We start from the raw sequence: 20898 nt of genomic DNA, 5'->3' as shown, positions 1-20898 counted from the left end.
GAGGGAGGGGAGAAAGGGGGGGGAGAGAGAGAGGAGAGTAAGAGAGCAAGCTAACAGGGTCAATTTTCTGACACTTGAATTACGTCTCAGAAATGCTATTTTTATTTTTTAAATGAAGTTATAGGACTTCTTTTTTGATACATCCCCAGCTCTTTTTATTTATTTATTTTTAAAATTATTATTATTATTATTATTATTATTGGTACCAGGAATTGAACTCAGGAGAGCTTAATCACTAAGTCACATCTCCACCCCTTTTTATATTTTTTTATTTACAGACAGGGGTTTGCTGAGTTGCTCAGGGCCACACTAAGTTGCTGAGGCTGGCTTTGAACCTGTGATCCTCCCGCTTCAGCCTCCCAAGCCACTGGGAGTACAGGCAGGTGTGCACCACCACACCAGGCCTACTTTTTATTTTTTATTTTGAGACAGGGGCTTGCTAAGCAGCCCAGGCTCGCCTGGAACTTGAAATCCTCCTGCCTCAACCTCCCACATCACTGGGATTATAGGCATATAATCTGGCACAAATTTCCTTTTTTTTGGGGGGGGGTGGTATGCTGTGTTTAAAAGATAAGACCTTTGGAACGCATTAGAAAAACAACACCAGAACCACAGGACTCTGCCTTTCCTTTTTGTAACGGTTCCCCTCATTCCTTGCTGCTGTAAACAACTACTCTGGTCTTGCTTGTGGTCACTCACAATTGGCAGTGGGTTTAGCTGGGGCAATGCCATGGCTAACAGTCTCTCTGCAATGGTCTCTCCACACTAGACTCGCCCCCATTCCCTATACACAAGCATTGTTTATTCCCCCACTTACAATATCATTTATTTATTTAACTTATTTTCAGGAACAATTTGGTTTTAATTTCTTTAGTGGGGAATTGTGGAAAATGTGGAACATTAAGGATTTCAGTTATTTTGAGGACTTTCTTTTTAAGGGATGACCATGAAAAAGGCGTGTTCCAAGGTTCTCTGTCACATCCTCCGACACACCCTGGGAAAAGGCCAAGGGCTAACTTTGCTGGTATGCACAGCCCTCTCCCAGATTCAAACTTTGTTACCTCATAGAAGTTCAATATCTGAAACATTAAAATTAACTGTTGCAAAGTTTAATTAAAAGCACAATCTACAAATAGTTAAGATATTTTCAAAAGCATTTCCAAGTTCAGAATGAAAAAAAATGTACATAATATATAATCAAATACCAGTGGCTTCAGGTCCCTGCTCCTTCATAACCTTCCGTGTGATCTGCGCAATTGTTCTCTACAATGGGGAAGGAATGGAAATCCCCATTGGTTTTTCAACTCCATGCATGCTTACAAGGCACCTGGAGTTACTTGCTGGGCAAGTTCTTCAAGATTATTAGTCACCTGTTTGACGAGGTGCATTTCTCTGTATCATAGACCCAAGGGACAGGTTATACTGGGAGGGGGTCCGGTACTTGGTCGCTTGTTCTAAGCTTCCTGGAGCTTCCCCAGCAATCTCATGGTGTCCTCGAGTTTCTCGGAAACACTTCGGCCTCTTCAGGACCACACTTCACCTGGAGCACCAGGGTGTTCCTGCTTGCAGTGCTGTGAGCCTGTCATGAGCGCAAAATGCCTGCTGGCTCTACTTATGTAATCCAGGGTCCTAACCTGGCCTTCTTCTTGAGGCAGTGATGTCTTGACTCCTGCCCTCTTTCTGTTGAAACATCCAGTAAACTATCTGCCTTCACAGATAGATTATCTTGGCATGTGGCCAAAGATTCACGGCTGCTGAAATCACTTGGAAGGTCAGAGTGTTCCCATGGGTTGAGCAGATTAAATCAGGCTCATCCTGAGGGATGTTTGCCAATGTGGAGTCGTAATGTGGGGCATGGGAACCGTGGGGTCCACAATTGAGTATAACACTGGGGTTACTTTGTTCCGTTCATGCCCTTGGAACAGCTGCAAGGCATTCACTGCAGAGGGAAGCCTCCCGCTAGCCTTCCCAGTCTCACGGAGCAGTCGCCTGGTTCTCCTACAAGGAGAGCCACATGGTGGAGAAGTCCCAGGGCTCCTGTTCCACCTGGTTTTCTTCTTTCAAATTGGCACTAACAGTTGGCTGGCCTCTGGGTCAGCTCCCACCTGAGTCCTGGACAGACCGGTCAGTCTGCTCCTCTTCCCTTTTGGAGGCGCTGCTTCTCCACTATCTTAAGCACATCTGAGTCTTTCTTTTTATCGTCCTTATTGGGACTTTTGAAGGCTTGGGTTTTGGCGTCTGCAGAGTCCCCCCCCCGCCCCCACCATGGATGGTAGCCTCTGTCCTCCCTGCTCTGCCAGGCAACTGTTCTTTCTGCTTTTGAGTTTTCTGCAAGTCTGCCGTGAAGTCTATGCTCTCCTTCAGCTCTGGATTCTTTCCTAGCTAAGAATTTTCATTCCTGAGTGCAAAAGCTTCTTTGCAACTTTACAGTAAATGGTCTCTGGCTTGTTATGAATCACAGCATTGTTGCACATTAGTTGGAAGTTATCCTTTAGTTCTTCCATGGACTGAAATCTCTGTTCTTGATCTTTTCTTTCATGGTACTAAAATCCAAGGGGTGTTTAATGCTCATGGAATAGCCAGTAGCAATAGAAATTAAAAGAAAGCATTTGGGTCTTTTCTTTGCAATTGTCTCATCAGTTGATTCAAAGCTTCTTCTTTTTTAAATTTTTAAAAAATTTTTCACTATTTATTTATTTATTAGTTGTAGTTGGACACAATAACTTTATTTATTTATTTGTATGTGGTGCTAAGGATCTAACCAGGGCCTCACAAGTGCTCTACCGCTGAGCTACAATCCCGGCCCCCATCAAAACTTCTTGAAGGGGTGTCTGTTCTACTTCTTGTTTGGCTAAAGAGCTTTCGAGAAGCTTCTCAGGGTCAAGTCTAATCTTACAGGGACATGACCCTGGAGGTCTTTCTCTGCCTTGCTCTGCACAGGGTCTCAATCTCACCAGATCATAGTGTGAGGCCCATTGTGAGAAGATGTCCTCCACAAAGCAAGTCACATACCAAGTCCCAGATGCCAGGAATGGAAAAACAGACTCTGCCCCTAGATAAGAGGCCCCCAAAATAATTTTTAGCCATTTATTTGCAAGAACCTCCTTGATTTCTGAAATAATGTGTTATACCCCTCCAGGCCCTACACATCATTTCAAATGAAAGCTGCAGATGAACCAGCTGTCTTTTCGGCCACTCCTCAGCCTGATTCTGATGACTGGTAGAGCACCTGGCATGCAGTAGGTGATTAATCCATTTTTGTGCAACACAGCCACTAGAACTCTTGGTAGGAAGTGACAGAAATCACATTCAACCTAAAACCAAAAAGGAGGGTCTCCTGATACATGAAACCAGGAAGCCTAGTCCTAGCCACAGCTAGGTCAGGACTTGCCCTCCTCCTCGGGCTTTCCCCTTTTTGGTGTCAGGCTCACAGGCTGGCAGTCTAGTCTCCCCACAAGGTGACACTGCCCACCAAAGCATGTGTTCTCAGGTAGTATGAATGTCTTCTTCCTCTGTTTATGATGCTAACATCTGCCACGCACAGAACCACTGGGTCAAGAACTACATGTAAGTTAACACATGTGACAACACAGTGACTGAGAGCATGAACTTGGGAGCCAGTCTGTCTGGGTTTAACCCTCCATCTCTGAAAGTCCTAGATCACACTGAATGCTTTCTAGCTAACACTATAGAGGGAAGTTATTCTTTTTTTTTTTTTTTTTTTTTTTAGGTGTGGGGGATTAAACTCAGGGGCACTCGACCACTGAGCCACATCCTCAGTCCTATTTTGTATTTTTTTTTTTATTTAGAAACAGGGTCTCACTAAGTTGCTTAGTGCCTGGCCATTGCTGAGGCTGGTTTAGAACTCGAGATTCTCCTGTCTGAGCCTCCTGAGCTGCTGGGATCACAGGTATGTGCCACCATGCTGGACTGAAGACAGTTATTCTTGTATTTGATATGACTGTGTTTGAATGTTCCCTGCAGTACTTGAGATTAACAATGAAGGTACACTAATGATGTGACTTGAAATCTGGCACGGGAGAATGGGTCATGGAGAAGCCACTGTGAAACGCTTCACTTTATACCTGTACATCTCTGCTAAGTTCCTCTTTCTCATTCCCTGCGGAAGTCAAGATCAAATTACTTTTAAATTCCTCCTTTCCTTCTGAGTTTCTGATAGGTTGTTAATTCCTCCTCCTCAAAAGAAAACAGCAGAGCTTGTTCTATTTGTAGACTTTCCCCCTCTGCTTCATTATAGACCAGATGGAGAAGACAACACAGGCTGGCCATCATGTTGGCTGATTGTTGAAAATAAGTGAACACCCTCAACCCAAACATAATGTTGGATCAAGGACCTAGGAATTAAACCAGAGACCCCGAGCCTAATGGAAGAAAAAGTAGGCCCTAATCTCCATCATGTGGGATTAGGCCCCAACTTCCTTAATAAGACTCCTATAGCACAAGAATTAAAACTAAGAACCAATAAATGGGATGGATACAAACTAAAAGGCTTTTTCTCTGTAAAAGAAACAATCAGTGAGGTGAGGCTCCCTACAGAATGGGAGCAAATCTTTACCTCAAGCACATCAGATAGAGCACTAATCTCTAGGATATATAAAATACTCAAAAACCTTAAAAAAACAAATAACCCAATCAATAAATTGGCCAAAGAACTGAACAGACACTTCTCATAAGAGGATCTACAATCAATCAACAAACATATGAAAAAATGTTCAAATCTCTAGCAATTAGAGAAATGCAAATCAAAACTAAGATTTTATATCACTCTAGTCAGAATGGCAGCTATGAAGAATACAAACAACAGTAAGTGTTAGTGAGGATGTGGGGGAAAAGGCACACTCATACATTGATGGAGGGACTGCAAATTGGTGCAGCCAATATGGAAAGTATGTGATTCCTTGGAAAACTGGGAATGGAACCACCATGTGACCCAGCTATCCCTCTCCTCGGTCTATACCCAAAGGACTTAAAAACAGCATACTTCAGGGACACAGCCACATCAATGTTTATAGCACAATTCACAAGAGCTAAACTGTGGAACCAATGCAGATGCCCTTCAGTAGATGAGTGGATAAAGAAACTGTGGTACATATACACAATGGATAAAAGGGAATAAAATCATGGAATTTGCAGGTAAATGGATGGAGTTGGAAAACATAATGTTGAGTGAAGCAAGCCAATCCCCCAAAACCAAAAGCCAAATGTTTTCTTTGATATGAGGTTGCTGACTCATAATGGCAATGTGGGGAGCATGGGAGGAATGGAGAAACTTTAGATAGGGCAAAGGGGAGGGAGGGGAAGGAAGGGGAGAAGGGGGTAGGATTGATGGTGGAATAGTTAGCATCATTACACAAAGTACATGTATGAAGACACGAATGGCGTGAAAATACTTTGTGTACAATCAGTGACTTGAAAAATTGTGCTCTATGTGTGTAATATGAAATGAATTGCATTCTTCCATCGTGTATAACTAATTATAATAAATAAATAATTTAATTAAAAAATAGAATAAAATACAAAAAGAAAATAAGTGAACACTACCTTCTCTGGTTCCATCCAAGTCCTAAAGACTTTCCAAGAGTAAGTAAACTGTGAAGCGAGATTACACTTAGGAACTGCAAATTGGTGCCACCAATATGGAAAGTATGGAGATTCCTTGGAAAACTTACTTCCATTCATCCAGCTCAGCATAGTTATTTTAAGTTTCCACCAAAAGTCATGAAGACAATGATTTGTTCAATCATTTCTGGGGGAATAAAGTTAAAATTTGTGTCATGGAATAAATTATAGGGCTAGGGCTGCAGCTCACTGGTGAAGCACTTGCCTAGCACGTGTGAGGCACTGGGTTCTGTCCTTAGCATCACATAAAAATAAACAAATCAAATAAAGGTATTCTGTCCATCTTGACACACCACGGGGACTCACCTGAAAACCCCCACCTCACCTCCCAGGCTTTTGGAAGCGCTGAGTGGTGTTGCTCAGTCACGTTGTGTGTCATGAGGCAGAATTTGGGCTGCGGCCCTGTCTGCGTCTCTTTCCTTCCTGTCTGTCCCCACCTCTTTCCCTTGGTAGCCAGCACTGGAGATTTCAGTCCTGCTGGATTCCACCATGCATGGGACATGCTCCTTTAACAAATGAATTTCTAGTTTTCAAGTGTCAGGGAGTCAGTCTATCTCCTCACTGAAGTTGAAGCAAAAAAAGGGCCTTAGCCAAAACAGGGCTTCGAAGTTTGAAGTTTGAAGTTTGAAGCCATCAAAGAATTTCTTCATAGTTGCTATAGTTGCTATCGGGAGCTTCTGGAACTAGATAGGACTGTAAGAACAGGGTGGTTCTGCCCAGGACGTCAGTGAAGGGGCCAATTACCAAGGGCCACCAATCAACATAACCTCCAGGGAGCTGGATTCCAAAGGGCAGGAGCCCTCCTGCTAAATAAAGGAGGAGAAAGGCCCCTCTAGTGAATAAAGAGAGTTCCTGGAGCCAGGCACGGTGGCTCCAACCTGTGATCCCAGCCCCCAGGACTCTGAGGCAGAAGATTCAAAGCCAGCCTCAGCAACTTAGTGAGGCCCTAAGTAACTCAGTTAGATCCTATCTCTAAATAAAATATTAGAAAGGGTTGTGAATGTGGCTCAGCGGTGAAGCACCTCTGGGTTTAATAGCTGAAACAAGGCAAAAAAAAAAAAAAAAAAGTTCCTGGGCTGGGATGCAGCTCTGAGGAGGAACAGATGCCCAGTGTGTGTGGGTCCTAGGCTCGGCCCACAGTCCAGGGTGAGGGTCCCTTTGCTGCACATTTTAGCTTGCGTGGCAGGGGCTGCAGGGCCGGCAGCTGCACCACAGCAGTACTGGAGGACAGTCGGCAGGTGCAGGCCTCCTAACAAAGACTGAAGTATGTAGAAGCGGTGACCCCAAAATTTATTCCAAGGTTATTTATAACCAGACGAATGAGGCTTGCAAGAGAATATTTATGATATTGTTTTTAATAATGAAAGGTTTGTTAGTATAGGACTAAGTCAATTATGATAAATCCATTGTAGTAGACAGTGTCTTTCTTTTAAAAATCGGATCTTCATGTGTTGACATGGATGGGGCCTACTAGACAGCAGACAGCAAGCTGTTAGTTACCTCCATGGGACAAATATGAGAATATGTCCATCGTCCCTGTGTTAAGCTAGGTCTTTAAAAAAAAAAAGCCATGGATTGGGGCTGGGGCTGGGGCTCAGTGATGGAGCACTTGCCTAGCCTGTGTGAGGCACTGGGTTCAATTCTCAGCACCACATAAAAATAAACAAAATAAAGGTCCACTGAATATATATATATATATTAAAGCCATGGATCATGAGGGGGGCAATAATGATATTTTTAGTCTGGAAAAAAAATCCTCCGCATTTTTAACTTGCTTCCATCAGTGCCACAGCAAACAGCAGGACCCTGGGCTGAAGAGATCTATGCTGTTGCAGCCCGTTTGCTTATTCAGGATGCAGATGAGAAGTCACTACATGACTCTATTCAGGTGCTAGAATAGAGCTCCTTTGTCCAAAGTCTGAAGGCAAGAACTGTGATACAAAGTAACTTATATGTTTCCAGGGAAATAATGTAACAGTCTGCCTCAGTCTGGCTGGGCACAATTCAGGAGCCACTTGTTAAAAGAAACTAACTTTATTTTTAGAACCACACACGCCAAACAAAACAGCTCCTCAGGAAAAACCCTCAGAGCCCAACTGCCACCACCGGCTTCCCACAAGCCTCTCTCCCCAACCCAAGCCTCTCTCCACCTTCCACAATCCTCCTGCTCTTGAGGTCGATTGGCTGAGTCACATGGGCGAAGCCAAAAAAGTCCCCCAATAAGCAGCTCCGTGGTCTGAAAGGGCAGGGAAACAGCCTAATGAGCATCACCGCAGAGGAACCAATCAGCTAGATGTTGCTGGGGCCGCTGTGAGCCAATCATCAGCCGGCAGCTGGAAGTTTGCTGGCAGCTGGAAGTTTGCTGGGGCCCCTTCGGCTGTGGCTCTCAACATCTCCCCCTCTCTGTTTAAACAACAAGCATGTGGCTTAGGGACCATGCCTGCCTTAGGTTGTCCAATACTACATATGGTCCTTACCCGTCATCGGATGAGCTGACCTCAAGGCGTCAGCCTCCTGTCTTAGGTTGGTACCATTGCAATTGGATCTTATCCGTCACTGACTACCGGTCCAGTATACAGCCACACCTGTGGAGAGGTCTTTGTACCAGCGCGGGGGGGGGGGGGGGGAGTGGTGAGGTTCTTTGCCTCACCTCTGTTGGCCCCCAAATTTTAGCTGAACGATCATGACAAGCAGAAGGGAGGAAGATACACCAAGCCAATTGACGGCTCCTTTTGGAAAAATTGTACCACCGATGACATCATCAGCAAAAATACCCCAACACTACCACAAGTCGCTGAACCAACAGATAGTTCACAATGCATACAGGTGATACATAGTCCAGGCAAGTTCTGCAAACAGTTCAGTGATGGCTATTGCAGAAGCTGTAGATTGGTTTTATCTTTGTCTTCACCAGCACTGGGATGAAGATAAGAATTCTGGCAATAATGGCTAAAGAAAAAATTATGTAACATTCTAGAAGGCACTAAAAGAAAACAATTTTCTTAACAATTTACATTGTCTTCACTGGCACTGGGATGAAGATAGGAATTCTGGCAATAATGGCTAAAGAAAAAATTATGTAACATTCCAGAAGGCACTAAAAGAAAACAATTTTCTTAACAATTTACATTATCTTGAAGAGAATTATTAAATATAATGAAAAGGAAAGGTGAAAGTAAACAAACAGATCTGTTAACCTCCTTTTTTGTTCACATATTAAAACAATCCTCAACAGTTGTTTACCCAATTTAAATTAAACCATTTAAATCACATGAATAAAAAAAAATATTTGGATCCATTTTTTCATGAGCGCTCATCATATATGATATATGGACATACATACATTCAAACATATAACACAAAACACAAGTGTGCACACATAATATAATACATATAACACATAACATAATAGTAAAGGCCTTATAACTTTTTACAGGTGAAATCTCCATTGCAATGCTTAAAAACTCTATAGTCAAAAAATAGAACTGATCAGCAAAACATTAACCTAGGTCTGTATGAGCTCAAAAAACAAAATAGAACTTCATGATGTGGGAAAGGGCAATAATAAAATAGATATTGAAAAAAGCATCCTGGTTCTGTCACAGATGTAAGGATAGGAAAACTGGAGTTTTGGATATCAGCTGTTATGGATTTGAGCCAAATCATCTTCTTTTTGGTCTGTAGAAATCGCTTTAGTTAATCTCTCTGGAATCCAAATTGGCTGCTGTTCTCCCTGTGGAAACACACAAACAGACCCCCGACTCCAGACAATCACTGGATCAGGACCTTTCCATTGTCCTGTTAGAATATCCTTCCAAAGTACCTTGGGCTTATGCACATTTTTTGGACACATATGCCTTTCCGCAGCACTAAGTCCTGATGAATCCAAATTTAAAAAGTTTAGAGTAAAAAGGGTTATTTTAAGTTTATCTTTGGGGAATATATACCCCTTCCCAATTCCTTCTTTTTGCTTTAATAAGTACATTTTAATAGTTTGATGAGCTCTTTCAACTATGCCTTGTCCCTGTGGATTGGATGGGATTCCTGTTATATAAGTAATGCCAAATGTTGAGCAAAATTGTTTAAAAGAGGTAGAAGTATAACCAGGGGCATTATCTGTTTTTAACTGTTTTGGAACACCCACAGTGGCAAAATTTTGTAAGCAATGAGCTATAACATCTTTAGTTTTTTCTCCGGCATGAAGGGAGCCCATCAAAAATCCAGAAGAAGTATCAACTGTAACATGCAAATATTTTAATTTTCCAAATTCTGGCAAGTGTGTGATGTCCATCTGCCAAATATGGTTAGGTATCAATCCTCTAGGATTGACTCCAAGATTAACTTGTGGTAAAAAGGTCACACAATTTTGACATTGTTTTATTATTTGTCTAGCTTGTTCCTTAGTTATTTTAAAACGCTTTTGTAAAGTATTAGCATTGACATGGAACCTTTTATGAAAATTTATAGCTTCTTCTAGTGTAGAGAAAATATGTATGTCATGTGTAGTTTTATTTGCTAAATCATTGCTCAAACTAAGGGCTCCAGGCAATCCTGTATGTGCCCTGATATGTCCTATAAAGAATGGATCTTTTCTGTCCCAGATTAGACTTTGTATAGTGGAAAGAAAAGAGAAAACAGTAGAGGAAGGGGAAATCCTACCAGCATCTTCAAGGGATACTATAGCATTAACTATATACTGACTATTGGAAAATAAATTAAATACAGAATCTTTAAACATCACAAAAGCTTGTAATACTGCATTAAGCTCTACCTTTTGAGCTGATTGTTTGGGTACTAAAAATGTAAAAGTTTGATCAGGTGTAACTATTGCTGCTGTACCATTATTTGACCCATCAGTGAATATATTTGGAGCATTCATGATAGGGGTTTTTCTTGTCATTTTTGGAAAAATTACAGGATGCGATGACCAAAAAGACAATAAAGGATTAGATGGTAAGTGGTTATCAAATGAAACATTAGATTTGCACATGATTATTGCCCAAGTATTTAACTCATTAGCTAATTCATCAATTTGATTCATAGTATATGGAGTAATAATTTTATTGGGAGAAATTCCAAACACTCCCTTTGCTGCTTTTATTCCTTTGAGTATTAATTGTCCGACAGCCTCAGGATACCTAGTAAGAATAGTGTTAGGAGAATAAGATAAATGTATCCATAATAATGGACCTTCTTGCCAAAATACTCCTGTAGGAATATTTTTTGTTAGTAGTACAATAAATAATAAAGGCAAACTTATATCAATTCTATCCAAATGCATATTTTCCATATATGTTTCAATGATTCTTTTTTTTTTAAATATTTATTTATTTTGTTCTTTTTTTTTGGCAGACACAACATCTTTGTTTGTATGTGGTGCTGAGGATCGAACCCGGGCCGCACGCATGCCAGGAAAGCGCGCTACCGGTTGAGCCACATCCCCAGCCCTGTTTCAATGATTCTTAATGCTTTTCTTGCTTCAGGCGTTAACATGCGGGGTGAATTTGGATCTGATGGACCTTTTAGGATATCAAATAAAGGTCCCAACTCTCCTGTTGGTATACCTAGATAAGGCCTTATCCAATTTATGTCTCCTAATAACTTTTTTAAAAAATATTTATTTATTTATGTATGTATCTTTTAGTTTTAGGTGGACACATTAGTTTGTTTTTATGTGGTGCCGAGGATCGAACCCAGTGCCTCATGCATGCTAGGCGAGCGCTCTACCACTGAGCCACCACCCCAGCCCCTCCTAATAACTTTTGAAAGTGGTTAAGTGATTTGAGTTGATCTACTCGTATTTGAATTTTTGGTGGATGGACCATGGTTGAGGATAATAGAACTCCTAAATAATTAATTGGAAAATTTAATTGTACTATATCTATTGCTATCTCTAGATTATAATTTTTTAATAAGTTTGTAAGTGTGGCATAACATTCTAGCAATATGTTTTTAGCTTTGTGTGCTAATAATACATCATCCATATAGTGAAATATTTGTAGTTCAGAATTTTGATTTCTAAGTGGCCGGATTACTTTAATAACATAAATTTGACACATAGTTGGGCTGTTAGCCATCCCTTGAGGGAGTACTTTCCATTCATATCTCTGATCAGGACCTTCATGATTCAGTGCAGGGATAGTAAATGCAAAATGTGGACTATCCTCAGGATGAATTGGAATTGAAAAAAAAAAACAATCTTTAATATCTATAACTAAAACATACCAAGTTTTTGGCAAAGCAGACAATTGAGGAATCCCCGATTGAGCAGGTCCCATAATAACCATCTCATTATTAATGGCTCTTAAATCTTGCAATAATCTCCATTTACCAGATTTCTTTTTGATGACAAAAATGGGAGTATTATGGGGAGATACAGAAGGTTGTATATGTCCTTCCACTAATTGTTGTTTGACCAGGTCATGGGCTGCTTGTATCTTTTCTTTAGTCAGGGGCCACTGAGGAACCCATACTGGTCTTTCTGATTTCCAAGTAATTTTTATTGTCTCAGTGGCCCTTTCTGAAAATCCAACCCATGTCTGTCTGTTCCTTGATCTATTTGTATTGGTGCTGCTATACCTTGTTCTTGTTTTTCTAATCTTTTTCCTTTCCTAAAACCTTGTCTAGCCATAATAGTGGGTGCATTTTGATTGATGTTATTTGTTAATGTCAAACCTAATAAAAGTGCTGATTGGCTCCCCTGTGGTGATGCTCATTGGAGATGCTCATTGAGCTGTTTCCCCACCCTTTCAGACTGCCAGCTGACGATTGGCTCACAGCGGCCCCAGCAACATCGAGTTGATTGGCTCCTCTGCAGTGATGCTCATTGGGCTGTTTCCCTGCCCTTTCAGACCACAGAGCTGCTCATTGGGGGACTTTTTTATTAGGGAAATAATGTAACAGTCTGTGTCAATATTAAAAGCATTCTAGAAGTTGCCAGAATCATGTCATAAATTCAGAAAGACATACAACATGAAAAACATGTAATGCAACAACAGAGTCCTAAGTTGAATTTCTGAGCTCACAGAATTGTCATATGCAATACGGTCACAATTTAAAAACACGTATGTTGACTTATTGGAATTTTGATGGACTTAGGAAATTATTTATATGCATCAAGTAACGTGTACACTTGTCTATCATAATTTTAAAAGATATCTTCTTTTTATCGATTTTATGTAGCAAATAGACACATTTTAAAATATTCCATTAATACTAAGCTAGAAACAAACCCGGGACCCCATAAATGCTAGGCATATGCTCCATCACTGAGCTATGCTGCCAGCTGTTTTGTTCACTAATTTTATTTTGAGACAGGGTCTGGCTAAGATCCTGAAGTTGGCCTTGAACTTGGAATCCTCCTGCCTGAGCCTCCCCGGTAGCTGGGATGAGAGGTGTGCACACTGCACCTGGCTCTTGCCATCATCTTTCATTCCTATCTCCCCTTTCTCAATCTCTCCTTTCTGAGAGAAATCTCTGGATTAATAACTCATTTATGGTTACTGAAAAGACTGTTCAAACTTGGCCTTGAGTTATATTTTTCCAATCTTATCTTCATTAACAAGCTCTGTTCACAGTAAAATATCTCTAACCTCATTGGGATTTGTATAAGTATCTTTCTCCAAGATTTTACAGAACTTCCTCCTTATCTGTGGTTTTACTCTCTGAGGTTTTAGTTACCTGAAGTCAACAAGAAGGGCAAGTGCATCACAGTAAAATATTTTGAAAATGAAGAGAGCAGGGTGGAAGGGGTGGGTAAGAGAGAGGGAGAGAGAAGCTACATGAACATAACTTTGATTACTGTATGTTGTAGTACTTATTCTATTTTATTGTTAGTTATATTTGTTAATCTCTTACTATGCCCAACTTATAAGTTAAACTTTTATCACAGGTATGTATGCACAGAGAAAAAACATATAGTGGTCATAGGTTTGGGTGCTACCCCATTATGAAGATATTCTTTTGTTTTCCCCTAAAGATTCTGGTTTTGGTTTTTCAGTCTAGGTCTCTGATACATTTCAAATTATTTCTTAGGTAAGGATGATGTACAGATCAAAGTTTTTTTTTTTCCTTTATAAACATTCTAGTCATTCTAGTACCATTTATGAAAGCTTTTATTTTCCTCATTAGAGAGCTTTTTTAAAATTTTTTTTTAGTTGTAGGTGGACACAATAATTTTATTAGTCTATTCTTTTTTCATGTGGTGCTGAAGATGGAACCCAGTGCCTCACATGTGCTAAGTAAGCGCTCTACCACTGAGCTACAGCCCAACGTCTCATTGGAAAGTTGTGATCAAAAATTAAATGACTCAGCCAGACGTGGTGGCTCAAGCCTGTAATCCCAGCAACCTGGGAGGCTGAGGTAGGAGGACTATAAGTTCAAAGCCAGCTTTAGCAACTTCGTGAGGCTCTGTCTCAAAATAAAAAATAAAAAGAGATGGAGATGTGGTTCAGTGGTTAAGCACCTTTGGGTTCAGTCCATAGTAAGTCCCCAAAATTAAATGACTGAGCTGGAGATACAGCTCAGTGGCAGGGTTTGCCTGGCCCATAGGAGGTCCTGGGATCTGTCCTCAGCACCACAAATATAGAAATCAAAACCAACTGACCAAACGCCTGTGTGATTCTAGGCTCTCTGTTCTGTTGAACCAATTCATCTACTGTTCTACCAGTGCCCTAATCATGACGACAACATAATAGTGCTCTTTAAGTCATTATTATAACAGCCTATGTTTTGCTCTTTTTCAAGATACTTTTGGATATTCTAGATGCTTTCATTTCATATAAATTTTAGAATCAGTCCTTATGCACCAGGCCCCAGGTTTGATTCCCTACAACCTACAAAGCATTCAGTACAGGAACTGAAGTTGCATTATTTCAAGTTACAAAGACTAACAAATAGAATAAATAAAACTAAATTAGCTATAAAAATCAAGGGCAATCATGTGGTTTACATTGTCATCTTTTTGAGCAAGTCGTTGTTAGATGGTATCTATTTAGTCTAAAAGTAGTGGTACAATTCACAACAGCCAAACTATGGAGCCAGCCTAGGTTTCCTTCCACAGATGAACAGACAAAAAAAAAGTGGTAGAGATACACAATGGAGATTTATTTCGCCATAAAGACAATTGAAATTATGTCATTTGTAGGAAAAAGGAAGGAACTGGAGAACATTATTTGAAGTGAAATAAGCCAAAATCAGAAGGTCAGGGGTTGTATGTTTTCTCTCAAATGTGGAAGCTAGAGAGGAAAAAAGGAAAAGAAGGGTGATCTCATGAAAAATCCAAGGGAGATGAGTAGAGGAAAGGAGTGGTGTGGGGGGAGAATGCTGGGGAGCGCACTGGCCCAGTGGTGTGGTTAGATTGTGTGCATGTGCGTTTGTATAACAACAAACCCCACCATGATGTACAACTACAAGGCACCAACCAAAATGGGGACAAAGGAAAGTAGTGCCACCTAACTGCGTCTGTGGATTCATGGAGGATCCGCAGGAGTGAAGTGCAGGAGAAGGCCGGCCTCAGGGAGCAGGCCTGGGGGTGGGGGAGGCAGCCTAAGTAGGCTTCCGTCATCCCAAGTCTGCTCAGTTCAGAGTGTTTAAAAAGCAAGTCACATGTATCATAGTGCTAAAACTTAGTTGAAATGAGAAAAAAAAAATTAAATGGAGGCGTATCTTGCATTATGCCATCAAAAATAGACCAAGCAGCTGTTTCCAATGCTTGCAATTTTGGGCTACAAAAGACCCAGTTTATTTTTATAAAATTTCTCTTTTGTTTCTAAATGAAGAGATGGGGAAGATTTCAACTGCTCTTCATTGCCTTTGTTCAGAAATCACACATTGTGAGTAGAGGTCTTCCATCAGTGAAAAACCAGACTGATTGTTTAAAATTCTGTTTTCTCTTCAATTATTCATTTTTAGAGAACCAATGACAGTTTGATGTGCTGTGTGAGAATCGTGATCACAGGGTATGGATCTAGAGGAAAATGTCTTGACAGGAACTTAAAACATGATTTTTTAAAATTCTCCTCGTTAACTCTTACAAAGTAACTACCTAAGTGAACCACGTCTTCCTTATTCTTCTTCCTTTTTTAACTTCAATAAAATACATGTAGCCTAGAATTTGCCCTTTTTTTGGGTGGGGGCAAGGAGCCAGTACCAGGGCTTGAACCCAGGGGCACTTAACCACCAAGCTACATCCCCTTTTTTTTACATTTTATTTAGAGACACGGTCTCACCAAGTTGCTCAGGTCCTCACTAAGTTGCTGAGGTTGGCTTTGAACTCACCATCCTCTTAACTCAGCCTCCTGAGCTTCTGGGACTACAGGCCTGGGCCCCCTTCCTGGCAGGCAGGCTTCTCAGGCCCTGCCTCCGCCATCTTGGTGCCCCTGGACTCCTACCTAAGGGAATGAGGGCTGGGGTGTGGCTCAGTAGTAGAGCACTCCCTAGCATGTGTCAGGCCCTGGGTTCCATCACTAGCACTGAAGAACAAAACAAGTTGGAAACAGACATAACAGCCAAATTTAGAGTAGGAACATTGCTAGAGATGATGAGGGATATTTCATTATGGTAAAGGGCAATGGTAAAAGGGTAGGGAAATACAAGTTAAAAATCATGCCATACATTTGAAAGTGGGAACCCCCCAAAATAATGCAAAAAATACAAGAAATCAAAACAAACTTGAAATATTGGCTATATGTAGAAAAATCCACCCAGAATAGCAAAATATGCACCCTTTCTTTAAAAAGAAAAGAAAAAAAGTTTTTTTTTTTTTTTTTTTTTTTTTTTTGGCACCAGGGATTGAACCCAGGAGCACTGGACCACTGAGCCACATCCCCAGCCCTGTTGTGTGTTTTATTTAGAGGCAGGATCTCCCTGAGTTGCTGAGGCTGGCTCCAGAGGCCGTTTGAGCCCCTGGGCCTCTGACCTGCACCCACTCTGGGGTGGAAGGGTGTTGGCCCAGTCTTTTTGTGTCTCAGTGAGGCCTTGGGGATCAGCCCTGTGCCCACAGACGGGTTTGCCACTCCTTGTGTGTCTACACCATGCTTTGCTGAGGTGTGTATTTGCCCTTGGACATTTTGGATATTTCTACCTTTTGACTATTGTGAATAATACTGCTGTGAACATTGGTATAGATATATTTAAATATTTGTTTGAGTCCTTGCTTTTGACTTTTGGGGAAAGGGCCAGAAGTAGAACTGCTGGTTCATTATGATTAGTCTATGTTTTTTAATGTTTTTTTTTTAATGATAAGTCTAGTTTTTTCAGTGTTCCAATTTGCCACCCTCACCAATGCTTATAATTTTGTTATTCTGTAATAAACATCCTGATTAGTGTGACATGGTGCCTCATTGTGGCTTTGATTTGCACTTCCTTGGTGATGAGCGATGTTGAGCATCTCCCTAGGCTGTTTTGAATCTTTTTTGGAGGAGTACCTCCTGTGTGAGCCCTGTGCCCTTCCCTCACTGGGGGGCTTGCTCTTGCATGTGGTAGGACTGCAGGCCTTCTCATGTACTCTGGAGGCTCAACTTTTAGCAGATAATTGACTTGCAAATATTTTCTCTCATTCCATTCCCTCTGCTTCCCCACCTTGAGCAGTAGTTTTATATGCAGTAAATTAGACTGAATGTATGAGGGTTAAAGAATGAAAACTGCTCAGTATGCCAGCCCCCTGCCATACAGTGTGGGTATGGACTGGTCCCCAACAGCCACTTGTCAGAGGCCCACAGTGTCACTGGGAGGTGGCGGAGCTCTCACAAGGTGGAACCTAGCAGGAGGTGTCCAGGTCACTGGGGGGCATGCCTTCGAAGGCGACAGAGAAACCTGGCCCCTTCCTTCTCCTTCCTGGTCATGAGGTGAGAGGCTCTGCCCCACCCCATGCTCCACCATGACATGCTGCCCCACCAGAAGTCCAAAGCAAGGGGCCAACATATCATGACATCATGGCCTGAGGCCTCCGGAACCATGAGCCAGAATAAGCCTTTCCTCTCTCTCTCTCTCTCCCTCTTTCTTTCTCTCAATGAAATGATTAGATTGATTTTTGGTAAGATTATTCTGGTAATTCATTTAAGGAAGGATTGGTATGGGTTGAGATTAGATTTGAAATGCACGTTAAACACATTTCAACTCACTTTCCCCCTTAGCTTTCTCTCTTTATAAGTTGATTATTACAAGTATTATGTAATAGTAACAGAAAGCTAATACCACCCAACTAGCCAGTTGCATCTGCTGAGTGATAAATTCCCCAGTGACTAACGCATGAGCTGATTCATCTGATCTGATCCTTGAATAACCATTTAGTGGCTTGTAAACAATCTGTTTAAGGCTGAAAATTTAAAGAAGTAATTGCTGCATTATTTTTTTTTTAAATTGAAGTAAAAACACTGACCTCTTTTAGCCATCAGTTGAGAAGAGCTGCCCTGCTCCAATACACCTGATCTATGGGGACCGGGGATGTAGCTTGGTGATAGAGCACTTGCCTAGCATCCACGAAGCTTCGGGTTCACCCCCAACACCACACACACACACACACACACACACACACACACCAACCCCTGATTTATGAAGCCATTGCTTTGAAACTATTCCAGGACTCACCAGGAGATGCTGCTTCCGGGAGTGGGAAACGTGGGGCCCCTGCTCCCCCAGGCCTCCCTCCAACCTTTCTGGATGAGGCTCACAGTGGGTTGTCACCCCACACTGGGAGCAGGAATGGAGATCCAGTTGTGCAGTTTTTAAAAGACCTGGACTTGTATTTATGAAACCTTCTCCATGCTGACTTTAGGATGAGCCCAGTCCCCCTCAGTCTCTCCTGGAAGGTCCCCCCCACGAGGCCGGCCAGTGTGTTTTCCCTGGGGGTGAGGAGAGCAGAGTCAGCCAGGCAGATGCCCCCGGAGGAGCTGAAACTACTGAAGACACGCCTGCTTGGCTCGGTGCCTGCGGTCCTGCCCAGGCCCTCAGCTGTCGTCCATTTTTATTCATCTATAAGAACCAGTTCAGGGTAGAGGGTGAGGTCAGTGTCAAAGCACTTGCCTGGGTTTGATCCCCAGCCCCACCCATAACCCACTAATTCACTACTAAGGAGATTTGGTTTCATTCTTAGGGGGGAAATTACCAGTTGATATGACATTTGAGGTTGTTTGAAAGCTCTGTGAAAGAAAAGCCCCACTGTGATCTGGAGGCAATTAATTTAGAGAAGCGTGATTTCCAAAGGTGAGTATTGTATTTCAAGAGCTGATGAATGACATTTGAAACAAAGTTTTCCCCCTCCTTTTGCAAAGACTGCTTTGACATGACTGCTTCTGGGAATTTTGTGGCAACACATATAAAAGCGTTGAACTGGATGAAGTTGACATGCAAAGCGTTTGAAGTTTGTCTTTGATTCTTAAAAAAAAAAAAAAGAGTTAAAGAAATAAAAGGGGAAGGAGATTTGACATCACTAAAACATTCTGAAAGTTTTCTAGACTCATGCTACAGCACTATGGAAACCAAAAACAAATAGAAACATTTTTCAAAAGGATGGAATTTGGGGACTTCCCCCAACTTTCCCTGACCTCCCCTCCACAGCAGGGCAGAGGCTGAGGCTGAGGCTGCTCCCCCAGGATTAGGCTGGTGAGTAGCAAGGGGGCTTCCAAAAGGCAGTGCATGGACAAGGTAGGGCAAGCCCAGGGGAGTGGCCAGTGTGTCCCCTGTCTGCCCCGAGCAGCCCTCATTTCCTGCTCCCTGACCTAAATCAGCCACAGGAGAGAAGGGAGGGCCAGGAGCAGCCTGCTAACGTTGAAGATGCACAGTGTGTGCCTGGAAGAATCGGTGTTCCCCATGAGCTGACAGGGAATGCTCTAGAATATTAAGGGGAAAGCAAGTCACAGAAAAGTAAGTTAGTAGGATTCCACTCGTGCTTTTTATAAGGGTGTGCATGTGTACCTGACCTGGAGGACAAATGCAGCCAAGTCCCCCACAAGAGGCAAGCCCGTCTTAAGAGCCCGTCTTAAGGCAGGCCAGGCCCTCTCACTGTTCCTGCTTGGGGACATGCTCCTCACTGTAAGGTATCCCTGTTGCCCCGAGGTGTGGTGGAGCTGCCTGTGCAGCCTGCAGTGTCCTCCTTCCCTCTGTACCATGCCAGCCCAGTGGGCCCCCCAAGCCCACCTAAGAACCAAACAAAGGCTCAGATCACCTGACCCTCCAAAGGTAGCAAGACCCTAAAGACAGAGGCTGCTGCCTGTGAGAACGCTACCTGTGGGTGCCCCAGCTTTGCCTGGTGGCTTCCCCTGGGGTCTGCATCACCTGCCCCCTCTCCCTCTTGCAGCCCAGCCATACTCCCTGCCCCTGCCCACTCTGAGAGCTTCTGTCTTCCAGGCTCCGTGGCCTGGGCTTTCCTCTCCTTTTCCAGAGGGATCTATGGAACCCCTTTACTTTGCAAAATGGCATCTCTTTCTGCTCTTGAAAATGCTCCGACAGGGGCTGGGCCTGGGGCTTGGTGGTGGAGCACGTGCCTAGCATGTGTGAGGCTCTGGGTTTGATCCTCAGCACTGCATAAAAATGAAAGGATAAATATAAAGGTATTATGTCCATCTACAACTAAAAAACATAAAAAATGCCCCAAAACAGAGTCTGTAATGGGGAGTGAGGCGGGGAGGGGCAGCAGTCTTGCTAGCTGTGCTGGGTGGAGCAGAGCAAGGGGGGGTTCATCCGTCCACAGAACCACGCGTCTGATCTCCTGAGGGGAACCTGGAAGGGGAGTAGGAGGGCATGGTTGGAAGGGCTGCCCTGTTCTGCTCCACACACTTCTTTCCTTATTGCTGCCGTTGTCTCAGTGAGCATGAATTCGTGGTTCACTGTCAGTACAAAAAGGAAACAGAGGTGACTCTATTTGGATCTACATGTTCCTGGAGGCCCACGAGGTAGAGACTGGGTGACCAGCCTGTGGTGCTACTGGGAGGTGCTGGGGCCTAGGAGCCAGGCCTGGTAGGAAGAGCTGGGTCCTGGGTGTGTCTGCAGGGGTGCTGGGACCCTAGCTCCTTCCCTTGCCTTCCACCCGCCATGAGGTGGACAGGACTCACTAATCACGCGTTCTCGCCCTACCATGCTGTGCTTCCAGAAGCCCAAACCAATGGCGCCAAGTGACCATGGGCTGGAACCTCTGCTACATGAGCCCAACAAGGCTTTCTTCCTCCTAAATAGGCTTTTCAGGTATTCTGTCACAGTGACAGGAAGCCAGCTACCACAGCTGGCTCACACCAGGTGGAGTTGTGCATGTGTTGGTCCATG

General features: G+C 42.7%; 1 pseudogene across 1 annotated transcript; it reads right to left on the bottom strand.

The window, feature by feature from the left end:
• Positions 1 to 1213: 1213 nt before the first annotated feature.
• Positions 1214 to 7146, bottom strand: LOC308631366 (bromodomain-containing protein 7-like; annotated as a pseudogene). The gene is made up of 3 exons: positions 7141 to 7146; positions 2817 to 2932; positions 1214 to 2652 (listed from the first exon to the last, which is right to left on the bottom strand). The product of its transcript is annotated as a bromodomain-containing protein 7-like (transcript).
• Between the last annotated feature and the right edge of the window lie 13752 nt (positions 7147 to 20898).

The sequence above is a fragment of the Spermophilus citellus genome (assembly GCF_964194105.1).
Source record: "Spermophilus citellus genome assembly, chromosome: 12".
Classification (NCBI taxonomy): domain Eukaryota; kingdom Metazoa; phylum Chordata; class Mammalia; order Rodentia; family Sciuridae; genus Spermophilus; species Spermophilus citellus.
The sequence above is the reverse complement of the archived record's forward strand: the minus strand, read 5'-3'. Positions and strand labels throughout refer to the sequence as shown.